Below are 19574 nucleotides of genomic sequence, written 5' to 3' on the forward strand. Positions count from 1 at the left end.
TGTCTTCCTCCCCCTCCACGGCTGATCCCTAAACCAAGGCAACAGAAAGCTGGCCTCCTTGTGAGAAAGGCCCGAAACACTTCCAGGAAAGCAGGTCTCTGAGCAACTCTTGGAGTAAAGGAAACAGTTACTTCAGGAAGAGATTTCTGGGTCGGGCGGGTCTCTGTCACTGTCAGCCATGGGGTCCAGAGCAAGTCCCTCCACTTCCGAGACTTGTCCTCACCCCCATGTCACTGCTAAGGAAGGAAGTCCTGACTCTGAGGCTGGTATAAGGTACACATGCAATAAACAAAATAATGCAAACATTTCCGGAAAGCCTCCTGTGTGCCCAGCCCTGGGCTAAGCACTTTAATTCTACCATGTCATTCCTCTGCCATCCTATGAGGTTTCATGTAGTGATACCTCCATTGGGCAGGGGAAACCAAGGCTCAGTGTGGTTAAGTAACTCATCCAAGGTTACACAGCTAAAAAGAATAAAGCTGAGATCCAAACCCTGGAATCTCTGATCCTAGAGCTCTCATGCTTTATTTTTTCATTTATTATTATTTTTTTAATTTTGGATCTCTATGGCTTTCCTTTTTAATTTTTAAGTATGGAAATTTTCAAACATACACAAAAGTAAAAAGAGTAATACAATGGAGCCCCATTGCCCATCACCCAGTTTCAACAATTATCAACATCCTGCTGTTTCTGGTTCACCTATCCCTAACCCCATAACTTGTTTTTTTTTCTTTTGGAGAATTTTAAAACAAATGCCAGGCATGGAATTTCATCAGTAAATAGCTGAGTGAACATCTGCAGAGCCCTTATTCCTCATCATCACTTGACCACCTTGATTACAACTTCGTAAAGGACAGTGAACAATTCAAAAGGCTGGGCTCTTTCTTGAAAGGCAGGGTAGACAGGGCAGGGGCCAAGTCAGACCTGGGCTCAAATCCCAGCCTTGTTACTGTGTCTCTGTAGACCTCTCTGACCATCCAACTCTTCTGTAAAATGGAGATTGTAATTGGAACTTCAGTGACTTGTCATCTAAATGAGATAATGACTGTTCGTGGCCAGGAAATGGGATGGGCTCAGAACACTGGGTTCCCCTACCTAGGCCCAACATATTCATTTCCTAAGGGTGCCACAACAAAGTACCACAAACTGGGTGCCTTAAAACAAGATTCATTCTCTCACAATTTGGAAGCTAGAAGTCCAAAGTCAAGGTACTGGCAGGGTCACGCTCTCACCGAAGGCTCTAGAGGAAGATTTATTACAAGCTTCTCTCTTAGCCTCTGGTGGTTGTTGGCAATCCTTGGCATTCCTTGGCTTGTGGCAGCATAATTTCAGGCTCTGTGTCCCTCTTCACATGGCCTTCCCCTCTGTGTGTGTGTCTGTATTCAAATTCCCCTTTTCCTTAAAGATGCTAGTCATTGGATTAGGGTCCACCTTACTACACTGTAACCTCATCTTAACCTGACCACATCTGCATATAAGGTCACATCTGCAGGTTCTGGGTGGCCGTGAGTGGGAGCGGCAGGGACACAGTGCAGCTCAGGACACTCGAGCTGCCGTCTGCTGCCCAGGGCTGGGCGTGGCTGCCCAGCAGGTCCAGGAAGCAGCTGCTTCTGCTGCTCACCTGAGGCTGAAGAAGTCGACTCCTGGGAAAGGAAAGAAGATTCTCCCTGATACCATTCGCCCTACACCAACCATCCTGGCTCCTAGTTGCTCAGAAAGCAAGCGCTGAGCCCTGGCACTTTGGAGAAGGAAACCCATCCTGCAGGATGTCCACCTGCCGCCTGCTTCCTGCTGCACGCAGAACAAAATCCTGCTCTCTGGCCCTGCCACCCTGGCTGGGCTCACCTCAGCCCGCCCTTTGCTCCCTGCCACCCACCTACGACCTTCCTCAGTCAGTGACCTTCCTTGGGTGCCTGAATGCACTAAAGATGTCTGCCTCTGCACACTCATTCATGCTCTCTGTCTCTGTGACCCTTTGCCTGGGTAATTCTGATCACACCTGGGTCTCATTTTCACCATCAGCCCCCCATCCTGAAGGCTTCCTGACCCCTTGTGCTAGTCTCTCTTGCAGCGCCCTGCTCTTCCCCTCCAAAGCACTGAGAACAGTATATATTTATTTCATCGTCTGATTACTTGTGTCCTGACGAGATGTGTTTCATCTGCCTTTGTATCCCCAGGACTCAGCACAAAGTCTGCACCTAGCAGGTGCTCAATAAATACATGTTGACTAAATCAATAATGAGGCTACCTCTTCAGAACCATCTAATTGTGCAAGGAGAGAGTTCAGATCAAAGAGAGAGGGGCTTCTCCTCCTGACAAGATAGATCCTCCATCTGGAGGCCATTAACACTCCCTTGTTATAAAGCTCCACCTCCCTGTGGCCTCCACAAGGCTCTAAGCTTGACCTCCGGCATCACACGGAGCCCGCACGCCTCTGCCCATCTCCTCCTTTCCCTCAGGTGATACTGGCTCTCACGGTCCTCCACGTGGGTCTCCTCTTTCCCCAGCAGGGTGGCCCCATGCATCAGGGTCGAGGCCTCAGCCCCCTCTCCACTGCGCCATCTCATCCAAGCCCCTCCCAGGTTCTACCTCCAGGTCTAAGACCTCACGGGGAGGCATTCCAGGCTGTCAAGGATGGGGGATGCCTCACCCTGAGCCACCACCCCCGGCTGGCCCGGCACTTATCTCAGGCTGGCCTCCCATTGCTGATGTGTAGGGTTCGTGGCTAGAAGCCCTGGATCCGAATCATGAAGTTAGCCGTAGGGTTGGCCCTAGACATGAAGATGAGTGGGAGATGCCCGTGGCCCATGCAGCCGAGGCGTGGGGGCAATGTCACACTGTGACCCGCCCGCACGCAGCATAGGACAGCCTCGCCTCCCCTGCACCCAGCGTTACACTCGATTGATGTTGCTGACTTGGCCGCCGCACAACACAAGGGCTCACGGGAACCATTAGCTAGAACCCTCAAGAGAGAAGGCAAAGAAGCGCCTATCCCTGAGGACAGACTCTGTCTTTTATGATCCAGGTTAGACCAGCAGGGCCTGGCCTGGGCCGAGTTCTACGTTCCTGGGGGAAAGGCCTGCACTCTGATGACTAGGAAGAACCTAGGGGTGTGATCACCCAAACTCAAGGCATGAAAGGGAACTGCCTGCTAGAAACCACGAGCTGGAAAACACAGGTAGCAACATTAGATGTAGCTACCTGCCGGCAGGCAAGTGAGGGATACTCCTGAGACTCCTGACACCTCGACTGGGGAATCGTCTTGGCCAAGTTTCCCAGCAAGGCAGGCTGGGAACCAGGTCTGGCGAGCCCTGGGCTAACTGGCCCCCTGCTCCTGCAGGAAAAGGCACCGGGATCCCACACCAAGCAGGAGGCAGGACAAGCAGAGGAACAGGCAGCACCTTGGTCACACCTGTGCTGCCTCCCTGGAAAGGGTCCCCACCTCCTCTAACCCGACAAGCCCACTTCCCCGTGCTCTGACGGCTGCCCCCGGTGCTCCTCTCTTCCAGCAAATGAAGGTGACCACTGCATGTTAAGAATCTAAAAATCCAAGGAAACAACAAAGAGATCCAGACTTTGGCCCATGCTTAAATAAACAGAACCAGACCTTGCATCCTGGCCTGCACTGTTTCCCTCTTCCCTGGTGACGGCATCTCCAGCCCAGCTCTCTTGCCTTGAGTGTGCCGTGGCTGGCACTGGAAAACCTGGGCTGTTTTGGAAAAGACCCAGCCCTCCCCAGCTGCACCCCTTGGGGCAGATGTGGACGATTCAGAGCAGGCGTCATGGAAATGTCCCTTCCGCCAGCTGTGCCCCTCCTGCTCACCCCCACGCAGCAGGTCCCTTCTCCCCAGTGTCGCCTGTCTGAAATGGGAGGCCAGCCCTGGAACTTCTCAGTCAGAGAGAATTCCCACTGCTCCAGTGTTGTTTAATTTCTGCTTTCTCTCTGTCCCCACTATGAGTAATAACTGGCTCCGATGCCTGCATGAGTCAGCCTTGCTAGAGGCCCAATTAGCTCACCCACATGACCCATTAACTCTCCCATGGACCCCGGCTATCAGGCAGCAGGCACCTCTCTTCATGAGCCTGGAGCCGGGCACATTCAGCGGCTCCTCCTTCTGTAGCCATACACATCCACTCCATCCCCCTCACCTCCTGCCACTTCCCAGATCCGGCCTCAACACCTCTCTGGACTTGTTCCCACCTTCTAACAGGTCTCCCTGCCTCTGAGAGCAGGTCTGTCCCCTCCCCAGCTGCTTGCAGGGTGACTGTCTGAAACCAGACCTACTCAGGTGACTACCATGCTCAAGAACCTTCCATGGCTCCCCATTGCCCTAAAAAGATAAAATTCACTCTCACTGGACTTGCACCTAATGCCTTCTCTAGAGTCTGGCCTCTTCACCCTCTACAGCCCTCCCCAGAGCTCTTCTTCCCTGAACTAAACACCTAGCCCCACCCCCAGGCTCTGCACTTTTGCTATGGCCAGTCTTCCTCCTGTGAATATACTCTCTTAACAGGTTAATCCAGCCCCTCCCTGCTCAGGCCTGGTTCCCACCCTCCCTCCTCCTGAAAGCCTCCCTCCACTGGCTCTTTCAAGGGCAACTCCGGTTCCTCCAGAAATTCTGTTTCATCTCTGTCACTCTGCCACAGGCACGTTCCAACTGCACTTTCATCTAACTATTTTTTATAGGCTTAATCGTCTTCTCAGCAACATTGTAACCTCTTAGAATAAACCTAAGTAACCAACAATGGGGGACTGTTTAAATAAATTACAGAATATCCACATGATAGACGACTAAGTAACCACTAAAAATAAGTGGTGGGAAGAAAGACTGATATGAAAAGATAATGATTATACATTAATCTTGGGGGAAAAGGGTTACAAAACCAGATGCACCCGGAGTGCCCATTTTTGTTTCCGACATACGCTTGCATAGGAAAATAATCTGAAATGTTCTACCACAAAATGCTGCTCACTGTTTTTTTTTCACTTGCGTAGTGGGATTATGAGTAATTTTTATTTCTTCTTCTTACTTGTATTTTCAATAGTTAATGTGTATAACCGTATAATAAAAAAACAATAAAACATGTATTTTAAAGATTGGTTGGCTATATATTCTAAAGCATTTTGGAACGAGGCAGGCTAGTTCTTCACCGTTTTCTATGTTCATCACAGGACTGGCCTGCAGAGAACACACACAGTGTGTGTGTGTGTGTGCACGTGTGTGTGTGTGTGTGCGTGTGTGTGTGTGAGAAAGAGGATGAAAGGCTATGAAGATCTACATCTTTCCATGCTCATCACTCCCAACCCCTTCCTTCCCCACAGGAGGAAGCTGCTGCTGAGACTTCCTCGGGACACGGCCCTCTGCAGGGCGGCCTGCACCCCTAGTCCCAAATCCACACTGCTCAGTAGTGCCTCCTGGCTTTGGAAAAGCTACTTCCCTCCCCCACACTTTCCTTTAGGTTTTTCATCTGTAAAATGGGGGAAAGGACAGTACCAGCCTCTTTTCAGCATCAAAAGAAGCAGCACAAGCAAATTACAGCTCAGGACACAGTAAACATGCAATAAACGTTTGCTGTTGTTACTATAACATAGGCATGTGGCCATTACAATCCTGTAAGTAGGCACTATCACCACCCCCATGTCACACTTAAGGAAAGTAAGAGGATTGGAGAATTTCGCACACACACCCACACACCAACAACAAAACCCAAAAACCTGCTCAAGGCACCGTATCTAGGAGATGGAAGGGCAGAATTCAAATTCGGGTCTGTTCCCTCCATAGCCCCGTGCTTCCAACACTAACTGCTCTGATACTGAGGTATGACGTGACCCAAGGTCACACAACTAGTTGGGGCAGAGCTGGGATTAAAGCCAACATATACTTCAGAAAGTCATGGATCATCATACATCTTTTGTTTTTGTTTTGTTTTGTTTTTGTTTGTTTTTTTAATAGAACTTTATTGGAGTATAATTGCTTCACAATACTGTTAGTTTCTGTTGTACACCAAAGTAAATCAGCCATATGCGTACACATGTCCCCATATCCGCTCCCTCTTGAGCCTCCCTCCCATCTTCCCTATCCCACCCCTCTAGGTCATCGCAAAGCACCGGAGCCGATCACCCTGTGCTATGCTGCTGCTTCCCACTAGCTAGCTATTTTACATTCGGTAGTGTACATACGTTGATGCTACTCTCCTTTGCCCCAGCTTCCCCCTCCCACCCCGTGTCCTCAAGTCCATTCTCTATGTCTACCTCTTTATTCCTGCCCTGCAACTAGGTTCATCAGTACCATTTTTTTTTTAGATTCCATATATATGCATTAGCATACAGTATTTGTTTTTCTCTTTCTGACTTACTTCACTCTGTATGACAGACTCTAGGTCCATCCACCTCACTACAAATAACTCAGTTTCGTTCCTTTTTATGGCTGAGTAATATTCCATTGTATATATGTGCACATCTTCTTTATCCATTCATCTGTCAATGGACATTTAAGTTGATTCCATGTCCTGGCTATTGTAAATAGTGCTGCAATGAACATTGTGGTCCATGACTCTTTTTGAATTACGGTTTTCTCAGGGTATATGCCCAGTAGTCAGATTGCTGGGTCATATGGTAGTTCTATTTTTAGTTTTTTAAGGAAACTCCATACAGTTTTCCATGGTGGTTGTATAAATTTACATTCCCACCAACAGTACACGAGGGTTCCCTTTTCACCACACCCTTTCCAGCATTTATTGTTTCTAGATTTTTTGATAATGGCCATTCTGACCCACGTGAGGTGATACCTCATTGTAGTTTTGGTTTGCATTTCTCTAATAATTAGTGATGTTGAGCAGCTTTTCATGTGCCTCTTGGCCATCTGTATGTCTTCCTTGGTGAAATGTTTATTTAGGTCTTCCGCCCATTTTTTAATTGGACTGTTTGTTTTTTTGATATTGAGCTCCATGAGCTGTTTGTATATTTTGGAGATTAATCCTCTGTCTGTTGTTTCATTTGCAAATATTTTCTCCCATTCTGAGGGTTGTCTTTTTGTCTTGTTTATGGTTTCCTTTGCTGTGCAAATGCTTTTAAGTTTAATTAAGTCCCATTTGTTTATTTTTGGTTTTATTTCTGTTACTCTAGGAGGTGGGTCAAAAAAGATCTTGCTGTGATTTATGTCAAAGAGTGTTTTTCCTATGTTTTCCTCTAAGAGTTTTATAGTGTCTGGTCTTACATTTAGGTCTTTAATCCATCTGGAGTTTGTTTTTGTGTATGGTGTTAGGGAGTGTTCTAATTTCACTCTTTTACGTGTAGCTGTCCAGTTTTCCCAGCACCACTTATTGAAGAGGCTGTCTTTTCTCCATTGTATGTTCTTTCCTCTTGTCGTAATTAGGTAACCATATGTGCGTGGGTTTATCTCTGGGCATTCTATCCTGTACCATTGATCTATATTTCTGTTTTTGTGCCAGTACTATACTGTCTTGATTACTGTACCTTTGTGGTATAGTTTGAAGTTGGGGAGCCTGATTCCTCCAACTCCATTTTTCTTTCTCAAGATTACTTTGGCTATTTGGGGTCTTTTGTGTTTCCATACGAATGGCAAGATTTTTCTGTTCTAATTCTGTGAAGAATGCCATAGGTAGTTTGATAGGGATTGCATCGAATTTGTACATCGCTTTGGGTAGTACAGTCATTTTCACAATATTGATTCTTCCAATCCAAGAACATGGTATATCTCTCCATCTGTTTATGTCACCTTTGATTTCTTTCAACAGTGTTTTATAGTTTTCTGAATACAAGTCTTTCGCCTCCTTAGGCAGGTTTATTCCTAGGTATTTTATTCTTTCTGTTGCAATGGTAAATGGGAGTGTTTCCTTAATTTCTCTTTCTGATTTTTCATTGTTGGTGTATAGGAATGCCAGAGATTTCTGTGCATTAATTTTGTATCTTGCAACCTTATCAAATTCATTGATTAGTTCTAGTAGTTTTCTGGTGGCATCTTTAGGATTTTCTATGTATAGTATCATGTCATCTGCAAACAGTGACAGTTTTACTTCTTTTACAATTTGTATTCCTTTTATTTCTTTTTCTTCTCTGATTGCCGTGGCTAGGACTTCCAAAACTATGTTGAATAATAGTGGCGAGAGTGGGCATCCTTGTCTTGTTCCTGATCTTAGTGGAAATGCTTTCAGTTTTTCACCATTGAGTATGATGTTTGCTATGGGTTTGTCATATATGGCCTTTATTATGTTGAGGTAGGTTCCCTCTATGCCCATTTTCTGGAGAGATTTATCATAAATTGGTTTTGAATTTTGTCAAAAGCTTTTTCTGCATCTATTGAGATGATCATATGGTTTTTATTCCTTAATTTGCTAATGTCACATATCACATTGATTGATTTGCGTGTATTGAAGAATGCTTGCATCCCTGGGATAAATCTCACTTGATCATGGTGTATGATCCTTTTAATGTGTTGTTGGATTCTGTTTGCTAGTATTTTGTTCAGGATTTTTGCATCTATGTTTATCAGTGATATTGGTCTATAATTTTCTTTTCTTGTGATATCTTTTTCTGGTTTTGGTATCAGGGTGATGGTGGCTTCATAGAATGAATTTGGGAGTGTTTCTCCCTCTGCAATTTTTTGGAAGAGTTTGAGGAGGATCGGTGTTAGGTCTTCTCTAAATGTTCGATAGAATTCACCTGTGAAGCCATCTGGTCCTGGACTTTTGTTTGTTGGAAGATTTTTAATTATGGTTTCAATTTCATTACTTGTGATAGGTCTGTTTATATTTTCTAATTCTTCCTGGTTCAGTCTTGGAAAATCGTATCTTTCCAAGAATTTGTCCATTTCTTCGTGGTTGTCCATTTTATTGGCATCTAGCTGTTTGTAGTAGTCTCTTATAATCCTTTGTATTTCTGCAGCGTCAGAAATATGTTGCATTAAGCCCAACATATACTTCAGAAAGTCATGGACCTTCATACATCTTTTAAAGCATTAACAAAATAATCATTGTCACCCTTTTTGTGGAAAGCTGCTCTTTCAAAAACATGGCTGCCAAGAGCTGATTCTGGATTTTCCAGAAATGAGTTTGAACTGTGCCAGATCCCCAAGGGTTGGCTGAAAGGCTGGTGAGCACCATGCTTCAGACGGGGCTCAAGGAAGCACTCCTTTGGGAACCATGGAGCCAAGGGACAAGCAATGCCAGGGCTGGACTCTACAAGACACTGCAGGGGGTAGACACGCCCCCCCGCCCCGCAGTGCCACCTGTTTCTCAGGAGGTCTGCACACAGTTCAGGGTCCATGCAGCCTGCAGGAAGTAAGGAGCCCTCCATGTCAATGGGAAGTGCATGCAGGCTGCCTTTTCAGGCTGGTAGAGGGGCTACGTCTTTATTCAAGAGTCCATCAATGACCACCATGAGAGAACGGTCTTGCTCTGCCACAATGACCTACTCCTGCCCTCAGTTTCTGGCTGCATCAGTCATGGCCAGTCCAGGTTGGTTAGAACATCGGGTTGACTCTGCCGCTGGACCTTTTGGGGCAAGAGAAGGAGCAAATAAGATACCCCTGGGCTTCCCTGGTGGCGCAGTGGTTGACAGTCCGCCTGCCGATGCAGGGGACACGGGTTCGTGCCCCGGTCCGGGAAGATCCCACGTGCCGCGGAGCAGCTAGGCCCGTGAGCCATGGTCGCTGAGCCTGCGCGTTCAGAGCCTGTGCTCCGCAACGGGAGAGGCCACAACAGTGAGAGGCCCGCGTACCACAAAAAAAAGATAGATACCCCTGAGATCTCCTGTGTGAGAAACTGTGAAACAGTGAAATTTGCTTTCCAGCCCCCAGTCACTTCTTGGGACACAGCACTGTTCCCCCCTGCTGCCTACCCCTGCTCTGTCTCCCCAGCTCATTTCTGAAAACCACAGCACAATAGAGTCACACACACACTGTGTGAGCCCAGCCACCAGGGGTCCAGGTCCATGGCCTGGATCCACTCTTGAAGCTTTCTCTCTCACCATTTAACTGTAAGCCTGCCAAATAAATTTCACAGCAACCAGGAGGCGAATGGCTATATACAGTCACGTGTTCCTGAAATACTCTGCTGTCATTCAGGATGCTATACTAGGTATAGGGAAGAAACCTTTCATTTGTCAGACTTTGAGCACCTGATGCGTACAAGACACCAGGAGCAGCCATTCTCGTCCTGTCTGGAAACCTCACCAGGAGGAAGTCAGATGCCACCTCCATCAGTCTTGATACTTCTTGGAGCTACCCTCGGTTGTGAGAACAATGCCCACAGGGGTGTGAACTGCCCACACAACATTAAAGGTTCCCACTTATTAAAATAAAAACTGTGATTTGAGAAGTAAGCTTCGGCACACAGGACATGGGTAACACGTCTTACAATCTGATACACTCGGCATCTTTGCATCTCCTTCTGATGACCAAGTCACCACATTATCATCCTTTCCTGTTTCTCTCACGAAGACAGGAATGTCCTTGTGGGGCAAGTAATTGCTGTTCGCTCCACACTGAACAGCCCAGGGTGCCTGAGTTTCTTCTGTCTCCCCTCACAGTCTGACTCTGCTATTCTGACAGGTTTTCTGATGCCCCAAGAAGGAACCAAAGTACATAATCCCCGCCATCTTCTGGTCATACAAGTCCTATAGTCATCATTTACTCATTCATTCATTCATGCATTCATTCATTTACCAATTCAACAAAGGTTCTCTGATCACCTGCTCTGTACCAGGTTCTAAGGTCTCTGCATAAGAGGTCAGAAACGAATTAAGCCTGTCCCTACTTTCTTCCAGACATGTTTGCTGACCTGTGGAAAACCCACCTAACCTCTCAGACCCTCGGTCTCTTCTTCCACCAAGGTGAAGAATTAGGGTTGGAACAGTCTTTAGAGATGATCTAATTCAAGGGTCAGCAAAATACAGTCCTCTAGCCAAATCTAGCCTTCCATCTGTTTTTGTACAGACTGGAAGCTAAATATGGTTTTCACATTTTTAAACGGTTGAGGGAAAAAAGGAATGTTTCATGACACATGAAAATTGTATGAAATTCAAATTCCAGTGCCATGCTCATTCATTTACCTATCGTCTGTGGCTGCCTGCCTCGCTGCCACAGCAGAACTGAGGACTTGCAAGAGAAATCATATGGCTCACAAAGCCAAAATCACTTTCTTTATAGAAAAAGTTTGCTGGCCCTGCTCTAGTCTGGTGTCACACGATTCATCCAACTCCACCTCCTCCCAAAGCACCAGCTCACCCCAGAGGACCAAAGGTGCATCCCAGCAGGGAACTCTACTCGGTGCTCTGTGGTGACCTAAATGGGAAGGAAACCCAAAAAAGAGGGGATATATGTATACGTACAGCTGGTTCACTTTGCTGTACAGCAGAAACTGACACAGCAGTGTAAAGGAACTATATACGCCAATAAAAAAAAAAAAGGAAAGAAAGAAAGAAAGGAAAGGAAGGGAGGAAGGGAGGGAGGAAGGAAGGAAGGAAGGAAGGAAGGAAGGAAGGAAAAGAAAGAAACGGAAAGAAAGTAACGGCATCCCAACCCATTACATCAGGAATAACCTGGAGGGGGCTTATTTTATAATCTCATCAAGTAAGGAAACAGACCTCTACTCCCCAAAACACACTGGCCCAGAGTTGGAAGGGGGCTGGTGCATGAAACCACTGGAAGCACTGGCAGCACCCCAAAGTCCTATGCTTTTAGCCACCTACAGAGTAGACAGAAATCAAATAAATAAACTCCTGAATGGACAAGGTAGTTTCAGGTAGGGAAGTTCTGTGAAGGAAACAAGACATGTGGACATGGTTCTGCGGCAGAGAGTACGTTAGATTTGATCATCAGAGATGACGTTTGAGCAGAGAAGGAGCCAGCTTTGAGGACATCTGGAGAAACACCTGCAGACAGAGGGCGCAGCAAGTGCAAAGGCCCTGAGACAACATGGTGAATACTCAATACTCTATCTGGGGTCCCAGGGCCCACTTCCTTCCAGAGGACGTAAAGTGTCAGATGTTTGCTCATCAGCCTCCCTTGCAGCCAGCACATGGCTCCTGGAGGCTCCTCAGTTGCATATACTGACCCCAGACTTTGAGTCAGAAATGAGTGACACACAGAAATGGGGGCTGGACAGAATGCAGGCTGGAAAGGGTGTCCCCAGTACAGTGGTCATACTGTCTCTAGCGGGGCAGCTGTGGTTATGGCTCTAGCGGCAGAATCCACATCCAGTGCCAGCACTGTTGGTGGGGGTGGCCGTGGGGCCTGTGCCCGGAAGCAGCCTCTCAGAGGTGCCCTGCAGCATGATTTGGGGCGTGATTTCTAGTTGCATACCCTCTGATCTTAGTTTTCTGGCCCTCCAGGAAATTCACTGCACTCCATAACATTGTTTTATTAAATTTCTTTTCTGCTTACAACACTGGAAGTCACCTTCTGTTGCTTGCTACTCAGAGCCGTGGCTGATACGGGCAAGTATGGCAGAGACAGTAGTGCCCACTGAATATCCACGTGCTCCATTCCACTGCCCAGCCTCCCTTCTGTTTATGTTGGGACGTGTGATTAGTTCTAGCCAACAGACTATGAGCACAGGTGACAAGTGTCATTTGGGAGTCTAATATATTTACCACCATGGCCACTTTGGAAGCTACCAGTTGAGACAGCAGCATCATGAAATGGGGGGAGCCTGGATCCCTGGGTCACCAGATGAAGAAAAGCCCTGCCAGCCCACGTCAGATATTGCATAAAGAAGAAACAGGTGCATAGGAGCTGAGCCACTGAGATTTCGGGGTTTATTTGTTACTGAATCACAGCCCAGTCCATCCTAACTAGTACAGCAAGTTTGAAGATCAGATAAAAAAAAAAAAGGCAGGTGGCATGAAGCATAATGAATGCTGGAAAGAGGAGAATAGGTGGGGAGAATGGTCTGAAATAACATTGAAGTTATTAATAATATGAGAAGTTTTTCATGATTTTATTCTAAGTGTGATGAAAAGGCACTGGAGGGTTTTAAGCAGAACCTGACATAGCCAAACACTGGGGCAGACTGCCTCTCCCACAGCTTTTTGTGGGAATGAGGAGCTTGAGGGGGGGGACGGGGTCTCAGAAGACATCTAATCAACCCTCAGCCACTGTCACACACTCCCCCACTTTGATGCTCTTAAGGAGATACCTGGCCTCTTCTTGCATATTTTCATTGACAGGAAACGCACTTCCTTCTAGGATTCTCATTTTATTCTGGGATTTCCCTGACTGTTTTCATTTTCCTGTAGCCTCTCTCTACTGGTAAACCCCAACAAGTCTGAACACACTCCCCATTCCTCAGAGGTCCCCTCAGAGCTTGCTGCCCTGGTCATGCTCTGCTGAACACACAGCCCCTGGACACTGGTCCCCCGAAGTTTGTCTGTAGGAGAACTGGATTCTGAAAGCGGAGTTAGAGTATGGGCTTATGGATCCAGGATCTCTGCACTGAGAGTATGATCAGCCCAGCAGGAGAGTAGGGCATGCCAGGAGTGGGTTCACACAATCTGTTACGTTCTCATCATGCTCCTCACATGTCCCCTAGAGAGAGCACAGGGAACATCTGAACCTCTGGGCCTGACTGCTTCTGCCTGCCCTTGTCTACATCCCCAGCCTAACCTTCAGCTCCATGAGCTGATGCAGCAGGAATTTATTTACAAGCTCATTATCCCTGTGAATCATGTCCAGCTTGAGTCGGGGCTTAACAAGGAGCTAAGGGGTGGTCCTTCAAACAGCTGTGCCCATGCAGCCTGGGGAGGGGATGGGCCAGGACAAGTAGGGCCTCACTGTGCCAAGAGCCAAGAGGGCAGATGGAAGCAGGGGATGGAAGATGGCTTGTGCCAGCCCTGGGGTTTGTTCTGGCTCCAGCAATTGTAGGGCTTTTCCAAACTCTGGCTTCATTCCAACACAGAGGTCCCAGATGGAAGATCTGGCTTGCAGTCATTCTTGACTTCTAAGTCCCAAAATGTACCAGCGTACTTGAGAGGGTAGAGAAGCAGCAACCCAACATCTTTCTGACTTCTATCTCATCAGGAGTGCCCCTGCTCCACCAGCCCCTAGAGTGGAAGGGTTTATACTATAGTGTTATTCAAATGCAAATGATGACCATTAACTTATCCAAACTTCTCTTACAACCAGCGTTTTATTTGATCACTGCACGTAAGTTTATCCATCTCCATTTGAGAGAAAAGGGTTCAAGGCTCTGAAAGGTGAAGAAAGTGGCCCAAGGTTGACTACAGTAAATGGTACAATCCAAGACTTAAAGCCAAATCCTTAACTCCACATCCACATTAATCCAAATCTTAATACCTGCCTCTGCTTTCTGATCGCCTTCTGAAGTACAGAATGATGCTATAACTGTCACACTTTACTCAGGGAAACAGAAACTCTCCAGATCTTCCGAGCAGAAAGGGATTTAGTTCAAGAAATAGATGCCATGGAAGATTGTTTCCAACACTGGCCATGATTATTCTCCTCCCTGTATCCAAATGATGTGGCTTTGAATTTGGGCTGGTCTTGCAGCTTAGTTTGGTCAACAGAATATGGCAGAAGTGATGCTGCTCCACTTTGAAGCCTAACCTTCAAGAAATCTTGCATTCTTGTACCTGCTTTCTTAGAACACTGCACAGTCACCATGCATACAAGAATGAGAGACCATGTGGAGTACAGACTAGTCATCCCAGTTAAGGTCACTCTGGACCAACCAGTCTGCAGACCACCTTGCACCTGACTTCAGATGCATGAGAGAGCCCAACCAAGACCAGAAGAACCACCCAGCTGAGCTAGCTCAAATCCTGATCCACAACTTTGTGAGCTAAATATATCATTGTTGCTTTAAATGACTAACTTTGGGGGCTACTTGTTATTCAGCAAAAGCCAACTGATACAATACTTACAAAACTTTTGGAACAGCTGAAAAATGAAGGTTATTGGATACTTAAAGAGTGAAGTTTCTCTCCGAGCTTTCAGAAGTAAAGAAGTTGCAGGATCTGCTGGAAGTACTACAGTGCTCACAGATGCTCCCAACATTGTTGACTCATAGGAAAATTCTGAGGTTGTTTTAAAACCTCACATCTGCCAAAGACCACCAATCTAACCACCACCGTTAGAGGACAATGATATGGCTTCTGCTTCTTTCCTTCTGAATCTCAATTACCTCTCATTGAAAGAACCTGGCAACTGTTTAGTATGTGTTCTCTGAAATGCAGTTCTCAGGCTTCCATCCCCTGGTATAGAAAAGAGAGTATGGAAGCAGAAAAGTGAAACTAGGTTGCTACTCTGCCTCAGACATTGCTTCTGAAGATACTTGATATCAGGAAGGACTTCTTTTTCCACTGCTCCCCATTGGCACTAGTTCTACCTTTGGCATCACACAGGCATTACTGGCTCATCATTTCATTCCCATTTAAGGTCTGCAATTAAGGAATGGCTGAATGTTCAGGTACCTGAAATTACAGAAGGATAAGTCCCTTCTGTAATGAAGACAATCCTCAACTTCCCCAACTACCACTCTGATGACTCCATTCTTCTCGTGTCTACATCAGCAACTTTGGGATGGACGAAGGTGACAAAATCCACTTCTCCCTATTGTAGAGATGGGGAAACTGGTCCAGGAGCATTGACAAAGCCTAGCGATGACAAGGTAAGAGTAAAGAGCTTGGGACCCTGGGTTTTCTCTCTCTACCTCTAAGTCATTAAGTTATGCTGGGGCCTAATTATAACAGCCCATGTTTGAAACAGACAGAGAGGAAGGATTTGAGGGTTTCCTCCACGGGAAACAGTTCCTCTGAGAATTTGAATTTATGAGAATTTGAAATTCTAAGTGCCTGCAGAATCTCTGCTTTAGCAGGAGGACTCTCTTTCCTGCCTCCCCTCAGGGGTCAACCTCCCCAGGTTGCCTTGGTCTTGACCCTCTTTGAACAATCCCATTCACTCCTATGGATTCAATTTCCACTGAAATACTGATGGCTCCCTGATCTCAGTCTCCAAGCCCATACATCCAACCGCCTATTGACTACTGCTACTTGGACTGCCCACAGGGTCCTCCGCCCTGTGGAGGTCCTTCCCTCTAACCCAGCACCAATCACCACCAATTCAGTTGGTGGCATCACCAAGTCACCCAAACCAAGAATTTCCCCATCTCCTAGTTTGATTTCCATAACCAGCTCCCTGCCTGGTCTCTTGGTCTCCAGTCTTGTGTCTCCTCGACCAATGAGTCCCACAGCTGCCAGAGGGAGCTTCCCAATCACACATCTGCCATGACACTTTCTAGATTGAAACACTTTATTAGCAACCTGTGACCTATAGGATAATATCCCAACTTCTTGGTCGGGGATTCAAGGCCTTCCCTGTGCTGATCCCTGCCAATATCTTCAACACTATCAATCTCACATTATCCCCCAGCCACACTGAATTGTCTGGGATACCCAAAGCTGTCAAGCACCCTCATGCCTTTAGTCTGCAACACTCTACCTCCATGCCCTTCTGTCCAGGCTTGGTGCTCTTCCTGTGGGCTGTCACAGTACCAGGCTCTTAACATCCCTCTTTGTAATTACCTATTAACTGTATCTACCCCACAAGATTGGAAACTCCATGAAGGCTGAGGCCATACCACCAGATGCATCTTTATATCTCAGTCCCCATTGGGAGTGGACACCTGTAAATGATTGTTAAACAGATCCATGAGCTCCGCCAGAGGCTGTGAAGTTCATGGCAGAGAGCATGTTCAATCCATCATAACATAATAACAACAGTAATAGCTAAATATTTTTAGCATTTACTTTGGACCGGAGAGTTTACAGGCATTATTAGCATATTTAATCCTCCTCGCAACCTCAAGAGATATTACTGTTATTATCCTGATTTGTAGATTAAAAAACTGAGATTTAAAGAGGTTAAATAACTTGCCCAAATCATTCAGCTAGCATGTGGTGAAATCAGACACTAGTTCTCCATTTGGGATCACACAGGCATTATTAGCTCATTTAATCCTCATTTAAACCCATCCGCAGGCTCCAGCGCTGGGTGATCCCTATGGAGAAAAGAAGATTTCACCTGTATGCCTGCACTTCTCTAGGCTTAAGAATAAAAGGAAGGGACAGAGGTCCTGGATGTGTTGGCTCAATGCTGTGCAATGGGATCTCCTCACACCCTCCCTCACCAGGCTAGCCTAGTGCTCACTCCAAGTCAGGTGGTCCACACCCTTGACCACTAGACATACGGCCTCTATGGTGTATCCCCTTCACAGTAAAGTGATCTCCATCATGACAGGGTGAGGGCCGGGGTGACATGGAATCCCGTCTCCCTCAGTCTCATTGTTAACAAGTACAGTCAGCCTCCATATCCATGGGCTTTGCATCTGCTGATTCAACCAATGGCAGATCGAATAACAGTCTGCAGAGCCCGTGTATATGGAGGGCCAAATGTATACCTTACTCTACAAATATCTGGGGGAAGTGCTTAGCTAATTAAAAAATCTTTCTCGCTGCAGGACTTACCAGAGGCTTTAATATGTCAGTGTACCTTAAACAAAAGATATGTAGCATTTCCTAAACCCACTGGACCACAGTGCTCTTCATTTCCTCAGGCATCTGCCAGGACTAGGGACCCATGGAACACATTTTGGCAGACGCTGATTCCGGGTTCCTATCCCTCCAGAGTCCTGGCTGCACTTGTCTTCATGAGATAAACCAGGTTCTTTCCAATGAATTTTCCCCCCTGCTGCAGTTAACTCAGGTCAGGTTCCATAACTTGCAACAATAGACCTTGACTGAGACACGCCCTCACTTGCCGGCAGAAAGGCCACACCTTGGGCGACTGCTGGGATTTATACTCAGAGGTGGAACATGAGAGAAGGATTTGGGGAGGCCCAAACGGTCAGATGTGGTCATGGCAGACTGCAACTGACACCCACCACTGACAGGTCATCCTCAGAAAAGCATGCTAAAGGGCTCCTAGCTCTTTTTTTGTTTTCCATTTCCTTCCTGATTAGAAATTTGCCATTTTTAAATAAAGAGAACTGTGACTTATGTTTTTGGATTCCTGTGGCTGAGTTCATGTACTTTTGATCTTTCTATCATGTTTCTGGCTGTTACAGAGTTGCCCTTCTTCCAGGATGTTGAGGTAGGGAGTCACAGGTCCCTTCCAATCTCCACTCACCCCAACTCTGATACATACACACACAAGCAACCTACTTCTACCTAATTTCTCCCAAGTCCACTCTCTGAGCTGAGGAAGGGTTTATGGGTAGAGACAGTGCCCATCCTTGACCAGTGAATGCTCCATATTGGTTTCTAGGAGAATCAGAAGCCCTGGCTTGCAGAATATCCCCCCTTCTCCTCACCATGCCCCAACCCCAGGTGAGCTGAAGCTGTGTTTTCTTAGCTGACAGAGCCCATTTAGAATGTGAATGGAGATGGGCTGGTTGCCACCAAAATGTCATCAAGAGTGGGCAGAATTGTACTAGGTTTCTCCAACTCTCCTCCTTTTTTTTTAGAAGAAAACTCTTAGAAGAAAGAGTTAGTGAGTGCTCCAGCTTTGTTCTCCTTTTTCAAGATTGTTTTGTCCATTTGGGGTGCCTTGAAATTCCATATGAATTTTGGGATGGATTATTCCATTTCTGCAAAACACATTCATTGGAATTTTGATACGGAATGACTTGAATCTGTGGATCATTTTGGTACTGTGAACATCTTAACAATATTAAGCTTTCCAATCCATGAACATGATATGTCTTTCCATGTAAGAGTTTTCATTCTTAAGTATTTTTATGCTATTATAAATAAAATTGTTTTTTAAATTTCCTTTTCTATTGTTCATTGTTAGTGTATAGAACCACAACTGATTTTTGTGTGTTGACTTTATTGAGTTTAGGTACTAGTTCTAACAGAATTTTGTGGGATCTTTAGTGTTTTCTACATATAATTCATATCATCTGTGAACAGAGATGATTTTACTTCTTCCTGCTGATTTGGTTGTCTTTATTTTTCTTGCCTAATTGCAGTGACTAGAACTTCTAGTACTGTGTTGAAGAGAAATGGTAAAAGTGAGCCTCCTTACCTTGTTGCTAATCTTAGAGGAAATGCTTTCAGTTTTACACTATTGAGTATATGCTTACTGTGGGTTTTTCATATAAGGCTTTTATAATGTTGAGGTAGTTTTCCTCTATTCTGGTTTGATGAGTGTGTTTATCATAAAAGGGTGTTGAATTTTATCAAATGTTTTTTCTGTGTCAATCGAGATGGTCATGTAGGGTTTTTTACTCTTCATTCTGTTAATGTGGTGTATTACATTGATCCATTTTCATATATAGAACCATCCTTGCATTCCAGGAATAAATCCCACTTGGTCACAGTCTATAATCCTTTAAATATGCTGCTGAATTTAGTTTCTTAGTATTTTATCAAGGATTTTTGCTGCAGTGTTCATAAGGAAACCAGCACATTTTTTAATGAGCATCTCCAATTCTTTGGCATCTCTCCCTCACAAATGCTCTAAAAAAATTTTTAACCTCATAGAAGCCTATTTTCTCTTGATCCATCTACATTCTCCCAAACTATCCCCCTTTTG

The 19574-nt window shown here is 45.8% G+C and overlaps 1 protein-coding gene across 1 annotated transcript in view; it reads right to left on the bottom strand.

Moving 5' to 3' along the window:
* RPS24 (ribosomal protein S24) overlaps positions 1 to 19574 on the bottom strand; it is a 270410-nt gene that overhangs the window by 20110 nt on the left and 230726 nt on the right. The window lies entirely within an intron of this gene.

Source organism: Globicephala melas, chromosome 16 (genome assembly GCF_963455315.2).
Source record: "Globicephala melas chromosome 16, mGloMel1.2, whole genome shotgun sequence".
NCBI classification, from domain to species: domain Eukaryota; kingdom Metazoa; phylum Chordata; class Mammalia; order Artiodactyla; family Delphinidae; genus Globicephala; species Globicephala melas.